The following is an 18,033-nucleotide window of genomic DNA, read 5'->3' on the forward strand; positions in this document are numbered from 1 at the left end:
GTATTTTAATTCCTTGACAACTATCAAAATATTGATAATAAGTCCCTTGTTATCATTGAATAAGAACAAACTGTAAAAGATAAACTAAGCCAATAGTTAGATGGCTCACTAATTCCTTGTAATATAGTGTTAGAACTGCATAATGTACCACAATCTGGTGGTCGAAAGAAATAAAAACATAAAGGGGTGAAAGAATTAAAAAAGGAGAAGAAAACAATAGTGAATGAAACGATGGAATGGTAATAGTCAGTTAAATGCATTAATGAGGAAAGCACTGTTAACTTCTGAAAACTGAATGCAAAGCTGTTTAACAACATGAAACCCATAAGTATGCATAAGACACAAAAACAATGTGGAAAAAGGCTTTAAGTGAATTTAAATTGGAAAAAATTTAAATTAATGTGAAGGCAAGCCATAGCTTGCCCTAGAAACGAACTGCAGAGCTGCTTAAGTTTGTCTCCTCCTCGCTGATACTGATTCAACTTGTACTCTCAGGCAAAGTAATTATGCATCTTAGAGGACATTATGGGGAAGGATGTAGCCATAAACAAAAACAAGAAGCCACTTTCTGCAGGCAGGATTTGTGTTTATTTCACATCCATGTTCAATTGCACCATTTCCTGTGGAATGTGGAACTGAACTTTCCTCACTACATTGGAATTGAGCTATACAGCAAACATGGCATCATTGTTACATTTTATTGGACGGTACGCTAGAGCGTACAGGAAACTACGGATGGGAGAGGAAGTGATGTGCTGCAGGTAGTGGGAGAAACAGCAATGTTAATAATTATTTCCAGAAATCTAGAAAGCATCTAATGAGCCATACTTTGCTTTATGATGACTGAGCCATACATGTTTCTCCAAAGTAAACGCAGATTCACACTGTGGTTGGTAGAACAAAGAGAGACAGGGGCAGGGTGAACAGAAAACAGTCTGGTAATTATAAAGCTCAAGGTCAATCGCCGCTGTAGCTGCCAAGCCAAGCGGCATGTGGACAGTCTGATGGGGCACAGTGGAGTTGCCTCTGCATTCACAAACAAGTTTGTTAGCCTTATGGCCAACTATGAGTAAGTGCAAGGAAGTGACTTGAGTGTTTGCCTGCAAAGAACTTGATAAGATGCTTTCATTTATCCCGTTCCAGCTGCTGGGAACTGATTGCACACTGATTTCAAATTGAAAGGGCTTTTGCTTCAAAGTAGCTGTTAACAGTTTGATTCAATCCAAAATCGATTTACATATTTTTCACTTTGTTTTTCCACTTGCCTGTAGCATGTACACATTCAGCATTGCTTATTTTGTTTCTATACAACTATATATTTCTGTATTTTTGTATAGATTTATTTCGCTTCCTGTATAGTTTGGTATTTTTTAAATGATGGAACATAGACAAGAAAGACAGACAGACAGACAGACAAACAGACAGACAGACAGACAGACAGACAGATGACCAGGAGGTTAAACCTGGAGCAGACAGCTGCTAAATAAACAACAGATAAAAAGAAAAGCATAAAAAGGCTTTAGAAAATAAACAAGCCAATGCTGCGCACCATATCAGCATTAATGGCAGCTGTGCTGTGGCATGTGACTGCATGTATTGGCTCTTTTGTGTGCCTCAGACTTGAGCACTGATTCCTCCAGTGGCTTTACTGCTAGTTTAATCAGCTCTATGTGGGCCCAGAGCCACAGAGGGATGTATGTGATGTTTCTTAGCTCTATCATTAACAGCTTCTTCTACATAACCGGGAGGGAGGGTAAGATGAATTACCTGATTAAATGTTGTGAATATTAATTACATTTGCAAGTAAATTATTCCCATTTGGAAATATTCCTGTTGCAACTACTGAAAAACCTTCCTGCATCAATAAATCTCACTCATGTGTTCCTGATGTTTTCTTCAGCATGGCCTGAGATTAATAACGAATCCAACATTTCAGTTAAATGGTCAAGTTTACTAACTCCTTCACCAGTAAAGCAAAGGACAACTGGCCAGAACCCTGTGTTCACTAAACAGCTTAATCATTCCATAAGACTCTCTGAACACTACTATAGCTATATTGCATAGTCACATGAATTTTTTTCTATCTATTATTGAGCATTATTTTAACCCTAATGAGTATGTATCTATGTGCAGTGAGCCAAAAGTATGGATGCTAACACGATTTCAATAAGGAAAGATTATTTTGATAAATCATGATTTTTGTAATAGAGAAATTATTCAGTGTATTTGGAGATTATCCATCCGAGGTCAGATTGAAATCACAGTGGTGATAGGATTTAGGACAAGATCCCCTGGAGTCCGCATGCTGGTGGTGGTGAAGGTGAAGACTGTGGCTTGGATGGAGCTCTGAGTGACTTGGGTGATGTGGAGATGGTTCGGAAGTTGGTTGCAAGAGTGAGTGTCTGAAAGGTTGAGTGACTGAGAGTATAGATTTAAACCATCCAGAGTGGTCACTGATTGGCATTAGTATAGAGATTGACAGCATGGGAAAGTGGTAGTGATGGTAGTGGTAGGGTAATGAATAGAATAGCAGCCTAACACCCATGAAAGCAGGCCGATGAGTGATTACAGATCTTCCTTATTGAACTTCCACATGAGTTTCATTACTTAGCACTCCACACTTTGGTACAAATATGGGCACTACCCGCTATGAGTCGGCATGAGTTTAGCCTTGACGCTAAAACCCAGGGAACAACAGAGGATTTCCAATAGCTGCATTAATCTTTCATGCAAAGTCTGAGACTTTAAAACTTCACAAAATGAGAAGACAAAAACAAAACCAATGTCAGTTTACAATATTTAATGGTAAAAAAAAACAAAAAAAACCACACATATAGAATGGATCCCTATATTTCTGTGACGTCTCCTTTTCTATAAGAAGCCTAATCAAGCTAATCTGTTGTTACAAAGAATAAGACTGCACCTGAGAAATAGTTAGATGACCGGAGCCACTGCCCAACCCTCTAAAAAAGACCCTTCCTGAAGGATAAGCCAATTCTTTTCACTAAGATTTAAGTGCAGCACATTAAATGATAAAAAAGTGCAAATAATTTGTGGTGATTTTAATATAGATTTGCTAAACCCAAATGGACATCAGAAAACAACAGATTTCATAAATACAATGTATAGTAACTCCCTTTTCCCTGTAATTATAAAACCAAGTAGAATAACAATTGATACAGCTACATTGATAGATAATATATTCACAAATAAAATTGACCATGAAATAGTAGGTGGACTTCTTATAACTGATATAAGCGATCATCTTCCTGTTTTTGCAATTTTTCAAAATTATTTTGGGATTAAAACTAAACAAAAGAATCAAATATTTGATATGATACGACTTAGAACAACAGGAGCCATTGCTGCCCTCCAGGTGGACTTAAAGGAACACAATTGGAATGAGGTTTTTGCAAATGAAGATTCAAATAGTGCATATGATGCATTCTTATCAACTGTAATTTCACTATATGAAAAACATTGTCCTTTAATGAAAATCACTAGAAAGCATCACAGATCAAATAAGCCATGGATCACAAAAGGGATAGAAGATGCATGTAAAAAGAAAAATAATCTATATAAGAGATTCATAAAACAGAGGACAAAAGATGCTGAAATAAAGTACAAGTTATATAAAAATAGATTAGTAAATATTATAAGAACAAGTAAGAAAGAATATTACCACAAATTATTGGAGCAAAGTAGAAGTAACACACAAGAAACATGGAGGATATTAAATAGTATAATCAAAAAGGGCTCAAAAAATAAGAATTATCCAGATTATTTTAAAAAAGATAAAGATATTGTGCTTGATAAAACTAAAGACATTGCAAATGAATTTAATGATTTCTTTGTAAATGTTGGCTTTAATTTAGCAAAAGAAATTCCAGAGTCAAGAAATAATAACGACCTAAATAAACATATTACTCAGAATGTGTCCTCCATGTTTATTGGTGCTGTAACTCATAGAGAAATAATTAACATTGTGAAGACATTTAAAAATAAAAAGTCCACTGACTGTTTTGGTATTGACATGATATTAGTTAAAAGTATTATAGAATATATAGTGCAACCTTTTGCATACATTTGTAATCTGTCCTTTCAAACTGGTGTATTTCCCTCACAAATGAAAATAGCAAAAGTTATTCCAATCCATAAAAACGGAGAGAGAAGTCAGTTTACCAATTATAGGCCAATATCACTGCTCCCACAGTTCTCAAAAATTTTAGAAAAGTTATTTGTTAATAGACTTGATAAATATATTGAGAAGCATAATCTCCTAAGTGATAACCAATATGGCTTTAGAGTGAAAAGGTCCACTTCGATGGCAGTGATGGAACTTGTAGAAGGGATATCTAATGCTATAGATAATAAGGAATATACTGTTGGTGTTTTTATAGACTTAAAAAAGGCGTTTGATACGATTGATCATTCTATATTAATGAATAAACTAGAGAGATATGGCATAAGAGGGTTAGCATACAAGTGGATGAAAAGTTACCTGGATGACAGATATCAATATGTCGAATTCAATAATGTAAAATCTAAGCAGTTGAAGGTAACTTGTGGTGTTCCTCAGGGCTCTGTGCTGGGCCCTAAATTATTTATATTATACATAAATGACATATGTAGCATTTCCAAACTGTTAAAATGTGTATTGTTTGCTGATGATACCACTCTGTATTGCTCAGGTAAAAACCTGGAACAGCTTCTGACTACAGCGGAAAAGGAGTTAAATATATTAAAAAACTGGTTTGATGTAAATAAGTTATCATTAAATATAAAGAAAACTTATTTGATTATTTTTGGCACTAGACAAATGAAAAATGTATCTAAAATCAGGGTTAATGGAATTGAAATTGAAAGAGTGTACGAAAATAAATTTCTTGGAGTGATAATTGATGATAAGCTGAGTTGGAAGTCTCATATAAACCATGTGAAAACAAAAATGTCAAAAACCATTGCTATTCTCTATAAAACAAAGCATGTCCTGAACAAAAAATCATTATACACACTCTATTGTACTCTGTTGCTTCCATATATGACTTACTGTCTGGAGATATGGGGTAATGCATATAAAACGAACACTCTTCCTATTTTCAAGTTGCAAAAAAGAGCTATAAAAATTATAAACCAATCAAACTATATAGAACCAACTAACATTTTGTTTATTAATCTGAATACCCTGAAATTTTATGATTTAGTTGAATATAAAATGGCACAGATAATGTATAAAGCACAAAATAGCTTGCTTTGCCCCAGTACTCAGAAGCTGTTCAAAGTCAGAGAGAGTCAATATGACTTAAGGGGAACAGATTTCTTTAAAAAAAACAAGATAAGGACAAATATAAAGCAGAGATGTGTTTCTGTTAGAGGAGTTAACCTGTGGAATAGTTATGACAGTGATTTAAAAAGGTGTAGTTCATTTTCCTTGTTTAAAAATATGTTTAAAAATAGAGTATTAGAAAAATATATATATCAAGAATGAAAAGAGCAAAAAAAAAAAAACAAAAACAAAAAACAGAAAACCTCTTGATTCTTTTGCTTTGATGTAGTTACTTACTAAGGTGGTGGTGTTTTTTCTTGTTTGTTTGTTTGTTTGTTTTGTTTTTGCTTTGTTTGCCTTCTCTCACCCCAACCGGTCGCAGCAGATGGCCGCCCCTCCCTGAGCCGGGTTCTGCCGGAGGTTTCTTCCTGTTAAAAGGGAGTTTTTCCTTCCCACTGTCGCCAAAGTGCTTGCTCATAGGGGGTCATATGATTGTTGGGCTTTTCTCTCTGTATCTATGAAGCGCCTTGAGGCGACATTTGTTGTGATTTGGCGCTATATAAATGAAATTGAATTGAATTGAATTTTATTATTTGCTTCGAGCCCTGTGTACAGGAGCTGCATGCTAAAAGATCTTTTGTTAAAAGGGTTGGCGTAATAAGCAAATGCTTCAGCCAATACCTTTTGATTAGCCTTGTCTCATGCTTTCTTGCTTTGTGGTAAATCTTTGTTCTGTCTTCACTGAGATATTTGAATGCTAATCAATAAACATATCAATCCTAAAAGCAGGCTCAACTCATCACATCCACAATGCCATCACATTGCAGGAATGATTTGTCGTTCGTTTCATAATGTAATAAATCAGACACAGATGGCACATATTATAACCCTTTACGAGATTTTTTTTTTCTACCAAAACATGTTTTGCACCATTCGGTTTTTAAAGGGCGTTCATTGTTGAAAAAAGTTTGAGAAACGCTGCTATAAATTGCCAGTGTGGGCTTGTGTTTGAGCATGTGTTTTACAGCCTGTGCACTACCAGTATAGCTGCTGATGCTTCTGCTATCACCGAGATAAGGCGAACCGCTTTCAGTCACCATCTATGGTCTCACCTTCCCGCTGAGACCAACTGTCATTTGTTAAGATGAGAAAACAACCAGCAGTTTTGTTTTCCCAGAATCCCAGAGATTGGCCTACGGCCTTTATAGAATGCCGCAACTAAAAACCCAGTGTGTGCACGACTGGAGAGGACAGATTAAAGGACGTAAAGCGACACAATGTGAGAGGAAGATTTTTCAAATTCCGTTTTGCCTCTGTTTTTCTTCTACCTTCATTCCAACACTTTTTTTGTTGTTGCAGAAACACCGCTTCTGCATTCATTTTTCACTAACGTCAAGTCAAATCTTGTTCAGTATAAAAGGAACACTTGCGCTTTACTTTAAAATCTCAAATGCACCTTGTGCTACTTCTGTAGTCTTTTGGAGCCTAATGGCGAGGGTGAGTTTGAGCAGCATTTGGAATGTAGCCCGCCGTGTGTCTTCGTTTAGTTTGAGAAAACCTTGTCATTTTTTAAAAACAAATAAATAAATAATGTATGCATACATCGTTTCTCCTGAATATTTTATTTGAACATTTTAACCCCAGTAGTGCATAGCTTGCGACTGCCCTCTATTTCCATGCTAATGCCCAGATTGGCTCATTATATTCAAAGTTTGCCTGAAAGACACTCATTTTCTTTTATAGCTGCAGGGCCTGGCGGGAATATTCCGGAGGCTCTTTCGCACAGTCTACACAATATAATGCAGTTAAATAGATTGTGCCGAAAGAGATTATTAAATTGAAACATTTGTCAATTCTTTCTGATTTCCACAGCTCCCAGCTGTGAGCGTGCTTATTCCCATTTGCATTCTGTACATCATTTCAAAAGATTGTGTGATGAAATCCTTTTCTATTAGGTGAACTATCAATCTTGCTGGTAAAAATTACAGCTATGTACAAAAGAAGACATTTTTCTTCTGTTTGGAATGAAGAATTATTTCCATTACAGCTAACTACGTCGACAAAAGCCGGGCATTTTCTTTGCTCAGCATCGCTCGATGAAAAGGGCAAAGTTTTGAACAAGACTTTTTGAGTTCTTAGGAAAACTTTGGCTCATTATAAAGAAACAGATAAACAAACAGTAGAAGATTGAAAGGGGGGGAGAAAAAGATCACAAACAGAAGGGCAGATGGATGAGAGATGGCAGGGCTGCAAAGATTGCCGGACAAGTAGAGAAACACAAAGCCTCAGGTAATAAAGGCATAAAGAGTTCAAATGCCCTCAGTAGCAGGAGGATAAGGATCTTTATTTTAAAGAACCCAACTCTTGACTATAATTGGAAGCTAGTGAGTGCTGAGAAGTGAATCTAGGATGTGATCATTAGGCTAAGTGTGGAGGGCTCCTGTGTAGTGAGTGAGGGGAGAGGAAGGACGAGGAACAGAGATAGAGAGGCTAGTAAAGCCAAAGGGGGGAAAGTTTCTTTTGGGTTTTGTTGTTGTTTTTTAGAACAGAAAACATGCACCAAAGTGCAAAACCCCAAGTGTCTTGATGGAGAAATGGAGGACGAAGGACCTGACAGAGGTTGAAAATACCCAAGAATAATCACACTCATTCAGGACATCTGCTGACACGTCATCCACCAACCTGCAAGGACTAAACACAGAGTAAAAAGATACATCTGTGTCAGAAAAAGGCAGCAGGGAGCAGCTTCTTGTGCTTAGACTGTGTGGCAACAAGAAAAATGGGAACGTTGGTGCTCCTTTGTAATACCTGGCATTGGTTTGGTAAAGGTAACGGAGAGCGTGCGGATTAAGGCATTCGCTTTTGCAGTGTGACAACACTGGTATTAGCGTTAAGGCCACTACACCAATGACTGTAGTAAATGAGTCATTATCACCTGTTTTAAATGGACATGTAAAACCTTAGGTACTAACCTTGCAGTTATGGGCCTGAGAAAGGATGCTTTAGCTGCTATTATATTTTATTGAATGAAACATCTTGATTTGTTTTGATCTTTGTAATCATTAATAAATTGTGACTAAATGCAGCTGACCACAGAATTACTGTATAAGAAATGCCCTTTCTATTTAGCTTGATTCATTGCTATTTGTCACTCACATAAAGTGCATCTCCCATCCTTTAATGCTGCACCGAGCTATAGATTGTCCTTGCCAACTGACTCAAGCTTCCTCCTCTAATTAGTTTCAAGTAGAACCACCGCTCGAGCTAAATATTTTATCTTGCAGTGAAGGTCGCGTTGAAGCCCCGTATAGGATGTGATTTAAGAAAACGCTTTAATTTATGCAATTATCAAAGCCAGGCAGCGTGACCAAAACAGGAATCATTTTGCATTACTCTAAGAAAAATAATGAAGAGAATGGTCCAGGAGCACAGACCTCTGTAGATGTGTCAGCAAACAACAAATGCATTAAAGATGGACAAATGAACCATGTCTAAAGAACGGTGCCTTGGAGACGTGGGGTTTGCAAGTGAGGCATGCAGTCTGAGTCAAAGGCCACACATGAATTTTCATGATTTTCATGTAATATCTGCACACACTGGTTTAGCCTCACCTGCTTACATTGGAGCATTGCTCTTTTCAGACTCTCTCTTTTCATGTCTAGGAAGGGACAGTGTTATTCATCGCCTTACAGCAGCGACGATGGAGGGAGGGGGGGATTACACTGCAAACACTGTCCTCATCTGCATCTTTACAATTATTCATGAGCCCCAAACACTGAGAAGCTGTGATCTGTATTTACATAAGGAGTCTGGACCAGGCAAGAGGTCTCCTTGCCCTGGGTGTGTTGGTGTGCCCGAGTGCCGTCTCCTCTGACTCTAGACATGCATCCTCAGGCAACCTATGTACTTCCTGTGTTGATCCATGGAGTGTGTCAACTTCAAAACTGTCATGCTGTCTCTCTCTTCCTCACTCTTTTGTTTTAATCTCTCTTTCCGTCTTCTCTCACTTCACTGAGTGCACTTTACACTGTCGCTGTCATCTCGGAGCTGGAAGTTGATGTTTTGTGTCTGCCCTTTCTGTTCTCTCTCTTCCTCCTCCTTGCATTTTGTGTTGGACTGAATTCACAGCATCTGTTGGGGGAACTTACAGAGGAGCTATTCTGCTCATTGATTGCTTGTCTCAGAAAATTCCTCTTTGCCATAAACCTGTATGCGTATGGCAGCAGGTCGTCTATTAATTATCCTTTAGTGTTCTGATTGATTGGGGCACAGAAGCCATTGCTTTGCTGCTGCTGCCATGCTGTGAGGCAGGAGAGGATAGGACAAAAGAGATAGGAGGAGAAGCAAAAGAGAAATATAAGAAGATGGGAACCAATAGAGGCTGGGGGGAGTCCATGAATAATATGAAATGACACCACAAAGGAAAGATCAGAAGTACCCTGCTGTCTCGAAAGCTACGAGGCACGTGGTTTCAAAAACTTCCCATAAACATTTAAACATCATTTTGATTCTGGCATTTATTCAGTTGTATTCAAGTACCACGATAGTCCACAGGTATTTCATCCTGTAAGCATTGCAGCACAAACTCTACTGGTTATGGGCATTAACAAACTTTCTTTTCCTTTTTTTTAGCAGCAGGTTTGAATGAATGGCTCTGGGCAACGAGAACCTTTGAAATATTTAGTGATGCAGTCTTAAAAGGGAGACTTACTGTACAGGGTACTGCAGCCCCAAAGGTCTACAGGGAACGACATGATTTGGAGCGTTTGTGGCATTGCCTGTTCACGCTGTCCCTCTGTGATAGTGCCACTTGATTGGCATGGGTGCGTGTGAGTGAGTGACTGTGTTTGTATATGTTTGTGTGTTTGAGAGTGGCCTTTATCTGGTGGAATGACTGCTGACAGAAGTCATCGCTACGCAATGTGTTATTGACTGTCAATCACCGGGACCTACATGACCATCACAATCAATTAACGTCTTATCATATAGCCAAGAAGTGGGTAGAAATGTCTCTATGGTGGGTTGATTTCAAGGGCAACAGATGAGCTGAGTAATCCACTCGCGCAGTTTGTCAAGGAGGCCGGCCAAAGACAGAAAGTCCATTTAAAACAAAATAAGTCTTGGAGAAAAACAAGGGAGTAACGGGGATCAATTTCACGTACAGAAGAAAAAGAATTATTTAACGATATTCAATGTGCTGCTTATGCTGTATGTGTCCACTTTCAGCGGTCAATGCTCATAAGTAATCTGTCTTTCCTTTCTCATCCTTAATCACCAGGTAGTACAAAGAAAAGTTTGTATGGCTAAAACAAAAAGAAAAGAGCAGCTGAGATGTGTAGGTGCATTTTGGAGCGGTAGTTTTCTTTTGAAACCGCTCAGTTAGATAAACTTTGTCAGCCTGTTGTTTTGCTTTTGCTGCTTTGTTAGTAACACCATGCCTATGGACTGTGGGAGGAAGCCTGGATTCAAACTCAGAACCTTCTTGATATGAGGCAATGATGCTAACTACCACACCAGTGCTGGTGTTAGAACCAAGCTCCGGATCTGTAATGCACAATATTTTTTCAAAACCTATGTATAGTTAATGGGTTTTTTTTCTTCAAAAGATTAAAACAAACAAAAATTACAAAGGGCCAGTCCAGTAAGGTGTGCTATAGTCCTTTTCCACAAGTACCTACTTGGTTTGACTCAACTCACTTTCCATTACAGTTGAGGACCCTCTAAAGTGTGCAGGGCCATTAACGCAACGTGGCTGAAAGTCCTGTGACATCATTTGTATGCAACACAAGCACAACAGTGGAAGAAGTCAAGGGGATGACATACCTGCAGCTCGGTGTGTGGCTTTTGTCAGACTCAGGCTCCACAGTGTTGTTTTTAGTGCAGCCATTTCCAAAGATGCCAGGTTTCAAATATGGCACTTTTGATTTTCGTGAAGGAGTCGCTCTCATAACTCTTACATTTTTAGATCGCCTCAGATCACTTGGAATGCCAGCCTGAGTATGAAAAAATTACATGGTACCTAATGGATAACCCTAAAAACTGAAGGAGTCAGTTATTATCAGTCACTGTTAAAAATGATGAGCATATGTAATTGTATTTATTTTAACACCTGCATTAAGTTTAGTTTGCATGGATTTAATTTAGAAAAACATTTTATATTGACACAGAAGGGGAGACAATTTCAAAGACGAACAGATTAAAAGTGCAAGCTTGATTAAAAATGTGGTAAAATGATGGTCTGAGGTCATTAGTTTGCCTGTCATGAGACTACAGTTTGTATCCAGTTTAGGAGTTTTGTCGTTTGTTATTTGTTACACTTTCATTTCAATCCTCCACTTGCTCCTTCACGGTCTCTTTTTTTAAAACTTTCACTCATACATCATTTTTCTTGAGTATGAAGTATAAAACAGACCCTTTAACAACATTAATCCTGCACTTTGAAAACTGGGCCCATCTGTGACAGGTTGGTGAGAGACTGTTGATAACTTTAGCCAAAGTGAGTCATAGAACAGATGCCAAAGGCCACCTTGTCTATACTTTTGACATGCCCAGGGAGCACAAATAGAACTGGCTGATCTATCAGGACACATGAAATGAAGTTCACTATATGACATATACTAAGACATATAGTGAAGTCAGCATTTGATGTTGCCTCTCAGCTGCCTGGTTAACACATAATATGAATAAGTTGACCACATGTTGAGGTTTCTGTTAAATTTCACTCTTTTGTTTTGTTTTCTAGTAGATTTCTCAATTTCAACACACAATTATAATTGTGAGTGTTATGAGTTGTGTGTGTTATTTCCTCTTTTATGGATGTTCGTACAGAGGCTATATTAATATTGATTTACTGCAACTACTTCAGGTTTACATCTCACAGCCAGCAGTGCAAACATCACCTTCTGAACAAGTTGCTCACGAGTTGTTATGTGTACACAGACAGGCATGTGGCAAGTGGAAATAGATACTGTACAAACACTGTTATGTGTGTGGCACTCGGGCATCGCAGTGCTGTGCAGGTAAGATCTGTCTATAAATCAAACGAAAGAGACACAGATAGGAAAATAAGTGATAGGCATGTTTTTGTTTATGCTCTTTTTAGCACAAATTCAGCATGAGTGGCTCCATTAGCAGCTGAAGATAGATGCTTTGCTCATAGGCACATGGATATTTGTTGCTTGGCGACAGGAGAATGATAAGAATCACCCCTTCACATTAATTTCTCTTGTGCATCAGTGATTTTGAACCCATGCACAGCTCCCCTGCTGCTCAGTCTTGTTTTCAAGCAATGAAAGCCTCCACCAACTCCCACTGTTGGTTCTGCAGAGACATTACCAATCAAGTAGATCTATTAGGAGCACGGTCAAAAAGCTTTGCACTTTCTCACCAAGCTTTACCTGCTTTATTTCCAGCAGTTCCTGTTGGAAAACCTCAATACCTCAAGGCTGTAGATTGGAATACTTTGTGCATAAATCTATATATGCACTCTGGCGTTAGTTTATTTCAAGCTACGCAGAATGTCCACGATTTGTATTTGCACAAACTATTAGAAGACAAATGACCATGGACATTGGCTATTTTCCATATTGGAAAACCAAATATTAAAAAAAGTGTTTAAGGAATGTAAAAAGTATGTTTACCTGTGTCATCGATAACACATGTCAGGAGTTACAGCGAGAGCTTTTGTAAAGACGAAACCTTCATAGAGCGCCGATGAACGTTGACATCACTGCATAAATATGAAGAGGAGTAAAAAGCCAAGAGATAAACTTGATGTTTTGTCTAATCCCAAACAGTGAAAAAGTGGCAGCACGTCGTTTTATTGTTGTCCCCACCCCCCCCACCCATTCTTTTAAAGGTATTCGGTTCAGTGACACATGCTGCATCAAAGCCTAGTCATTTTTACTTTGAAATATTTAGTTTATCCTCTGGCTTTTGCGGTGAACAGGAAAGGTACACAGTATAATATTCATTGTGTGACTGCAGAGACTAATATATTCAGTCTAGCTTTTACAACAAGATTGAAACAAGAAAAGCGCTTGCATAACTCATTTTTTCCCCCAGGAAACAAATTTACTGCAGGACAAATATGTGCCGTAAAATGTCTGTTTGTGTGTGTGTGTGTGTGTGTGTGTGTGTGTGTGTGTGTGTGTGTGTGTGTAAAGAAAAATGAATAAGACACCAGAAATGCACTTATGTTATCTAGGAAACTCAATTGTCTTAAGTCCCCTGTTGAGATTGCATACACTCTGTGTGGAACCGTCAGTTTTCTGTCTGGATATTGTGACATAAAAGATCTTTTAGGACATGACTTACCATTTTAAAATAAAAGCATATCTTACACACTCTGTTTCTGTAATGCTTTTGTACCTAGTCAAGTTCAGGAGGCATTAAACCATTTTACAATTCCACTCATGATTCAAGTTTGAGTTTTTACTTATTTAGCCTACTTGCATACATACATTACATCTGCTGAGTCAGTGTTTTTCCTCCAATTGATTCTAAATTGCTGGATTTTTTTTAGCAATAATGAGCAGAACAATGTGAAAAGGCTCTCTTCTAATGGTTTATGGCAGCATAGCTAGCCAGCACTCATGATTATGTGATGTAAATAAAGATTGTTTTCACACTTGGAGATCTGGATGGTGTTCGAATATGTTTAAGCCAAAAGTCCAGCAAATTTGGTAAGTGTGAACACTGCGTACTGCCAGCCAATTGTCAGCGTCTGCTTTTGCTCCAGTGTTCTTCTATCCTTCTCATAAGTGTTCTCGCTGTGCCTGCCATCACCGTCCTCAGCCATGGTTCCAGAAATCTGGGCACTTGTACAACAGAAAGATGAATAATTAAACTATGCTTTGGTGGATGATATTAATGGAGGGCTAATTTATATTTCCTGTAGTAACTGGACTTCTATCTTGCTATAACTACAAAACAATGTTTAAAAGAAAGGCTCCGAGAGTTACTGGGTTTCAAGTCAAAACATATTCATACTTTTATATTGCTGACCTACTAAGAGCAGATTGTAAATTAACGAAAAGTATTGATATTTATATTTATATAAGAATGCATCAATCAATCCATGCATTTTCTCAACTAATTATCCAATTCAGGTCCACAGCAGGGCTGGAGCCAATCATAGCTTACTTTGGGGGAGATGCAGGGTGCACCCCGGTCCAGTTACACGTCTATCACAGGGCCAATACAATGCAATTATTTATAAAATAATTTTTTGTGCTTTTATTGACATTTTACATGTTTTCACAACTTTTTCGGACAAGGTTTGAATAATCAAATGAAAGTTAATCTTCTTCCACAGGGTAGTTAAAATTAGAAAGCTGAGAGGGCCAATTTCCTCTGTAAATACTATAAAAGATTATCTACTAGGTGCTCTTTAAAACTTCACTGCTTCTGTATTTACTTCACTCTCCCTTTGAAGGGCAGAGCTTCTAAAAAAGATCACTGGGGTCAGATTGGTTACAAGCACACAACAGCAGCACTACAATTTCCTCGTATTATTACTCGGACTACATTATTAAATAGGTTCAGGGTTCTGTAGGAAATTACAGCCCACAAAAAAAAGACTGAAGCTGAAAATAAATAAATAAACACACAAAATAAAATGTGACTTTTGTAAACAGCTCCCTTCCCTCTCTAACACCAAAATACTTTAATCATTCATCCTGTTTTATTCGAAGTGGCTTGTTTTGTTTTTGAGGTTTTGCCTACAAAACTGCTTCAGCATCTGCTTTTTTCCCTCTCCTTCCTGCATCTCACAATTTTTCCTGATTTCGGGCCTTTGACCTAAGTCGAGGCAGATAACGTCAACTGTTTTCACTGGCAGTAAACCGCTGCAGGGATTTAAGAGCATCCCTGCATCCCTTACTGAGGTAACCGGCCACATAGCATAGCCGGTTACCTCAGTAACCGGCTATGCTATGTGGTTTCCTATTGATCCAAAGTGTTCATTAGTTGCTGCCCCAAAATTATTAGTTGAGTCACAGAGGATGCACACATTCATCTCTGCCAGGGAAGCTTGAAGGCTCAATTAAAGTACAGAGGGCATATTGCAAATTATGTAAAAACAAAAAAATGATAAAGATGATAAATATGATTAAAGATGTGGAGGAAATTTCCTGTTTACGTGCACCCTGTGTTAAGTAATCCCAGAGGACGGTCTCCCACATCGCATGAAATAGCAGTAAAAAAGGAGCAACTGTTATTTCTCGCTGCTGGTGTATAACGTTATCCCCCACAGATTAAACCTCTATTGGTGAGAAGCAAGCGAGTTTAATTATCTGGATTTTATCTGTGGAATAGTGAGTCAAGTCTTGGGTTGTGAGATATATATATATATATATATATATATATATATATATATATATATATATATATATATATATATATATATATATATATATTTTAGTGATTGCCCTGACTGAGTGTGAGGTTTCTCGCGTGTGTTTGCACTCGTAGCCGTGGGGCCAAAATACCATTTATCAGACATATTGGGGCTCTCTCTAACTAGTAGTGTTGGGAACAATATCAGTCAGCTGCTTCTTTGGCTGCACCACATAAGTAATAAATCAGCGGGTTTGTCAGATGCTCGGTTGTGTTTTAAAACCTTCTTTTTTTCTCTCCCCACAAAACTTTAGACCTCGTAGCATAATTCCAAATCCTTACAAATCCAGTGGATTAACTACCCTGCCCACTGTGTGTTTATAATCAAGTTTGGTTCAGTGCTTCTTCTCTCGGGAAATAATGTTGCAGTTAATATAGCAATATGTAAAAAAAAAAAAAAAAAAAAGTAAATCTAATTGACAGACCAGCAGATGATTGATTAAATAATAAAGTACACTCTGCATCTCGTGCTCATTACCTTTGAATTCAACCATCCTGCAATGTAATGTTCTGCTTTGTGCCCCTCTGTGCAGCGAACCTCAGGTGTGGCTAAACACAGCAGTGATTTAGCACTTCTCTGGCAGCCAGGTGTTCATTTCACTAACAATGGTGCTGCAACGTCATTGTACTATGGGCCAGCTCCATCCTCTCATCACGAATGAAAGAGCAGGGCCCAGTCACTGCCTCGCTTCCCAGTCTGACTTGTAAATGGTCTTTTTATTTAAGGCATCCCCTTTGTTTTGCTAATCAAAGATGCCACTTGTTTAAAAAGCGGGTGAATGAAATGAAGAATGGGATGATGGATAGGAGCGATGGATGGGAGAGAGGAAAGGTTAAGGTACACGGTGAAAGGCCTCCTGTTTAATTCATGGATTCAGGTCTGTTTAGAAGTTTTAAACAGCTGGGGTTTTTGATATGTTATCTCTTTTTCCCCCCCTACCCAGTATCAGCCCGCTGTGACAATCGTGTAATGACTAACAAAGACAATGGAAAGGCTTGAGCTCAGTGATTTATTTGGGAACACGCACTAAAGACAAAGGAAACAACCAATATCGGCTACTCCATAAGATTAATGCCACTGAAAAGTAAACACGACACCTGCTTCCTCTAATACACACAACAGATGAGATGGAGAGGGTGACAATGTGCCTCTCAAGAATAATTTTCCATGTGGTTTATTGCTGATTTTGCATCTGCTTTTTTCCCTGTGTGTTGTATTTAAGGAAACAAATAATCCACAAGCTCTTTGTGGTTATATAATATACTTTATTTATACCAAACTCCTATATCAAAAAAGGCATGCAGGGCTGAGGAATATTGCCATAGAAATATCATGCATCTGTGTGAAATTGCAAGGAGATCAAAGTGATATATGCATGACAGAAATCTGCTACTAAAGCCAGATTTCAGGAAAATAACATGGACTTCTGCTAAAAAGCAGCTTTGATGAATTGCATGACAGTAAATGAATATTCCTGAGAAGACCGGCTGCTCATTGAGTAGTCCAGAGCAGCCCTCTGTTTGTTAAAAACCTCCACCTCCATGCTCCCCTTTATGCCAATGACACCACAAGGTGATGATAAGAACCCTGTAAGTGCAAGAAAGATATAATTATACGGGCACTCAGGTTTCATTCATGGGCACTGTGTACATTGTCCAAAGTTAGATTATGCTAAACTTAAGTGAAAAGATTCCCCAAAGGTGCTTCAAAGTTCTTCAGGTAATATAATTGCTGTCAAAGAGGCTATAAACTGTTGAATGATGTGTTGTGCCAGCAGCTTTCTGTTTCCATAATGGGCATTAACTTTGAAGAATATATGAGTCAGGGGACAAAGTTAAACCTCTAATCACATGTTGACCAAATAATAGTGTGCCTATATAGCCCATTAACACAGCCAGGTAGTGTGACTGATGACAAAGCATCGCATTCAGAAGCAAAAATTGAGTTTTGTTTGTTTATTTTTTGTAATTATTCCTCTGGCTTACTACAAAATGTGTATCAGCAAAATCAGCGAAAATAACTAAGTGAGCAGCTGTTGAGCTTTTCTTCTCAAGAACAGAAGTCTATAATCAATTACTCTAAAATCAATTACTCTTATAAGAGTAATTGATTTTTTTTCATTTTATTTAAATTTTTTATATTTTCAGATTGATTTTTAATTTCAGTCATTAATAATTGGGGGTTTGCTTATTTTTATTATTCTGAGCATGAGTTCGATTAGAAGTTTGCAAGCTGAGAGCACTAATCTCTCTCAGGATCACAGAGAGCCATATGTTCCCTTTTGTGTCGCTTTGCATTTGTTTTGCTGTAATGCACATTTTGTACACTAGGGTGCAGTCACAGGTAGTGTGAATGTGTGCACAAAGCA

The sequence above is a fragment of the Neolamprologus multifasciatus genome, chromosome 14, assembly GCF_963576455.1.
Source record: "Neolamprologus multifasciatus chromosome 14, fNeoMul1.2, whole genome shotgun sequence".
NCBI lineage: Eukaryota > Metazoa > Chordata > Actinopteri > Cichliformes > Cichlidae > Neolamprologus > Neolamprologus multifasciatus.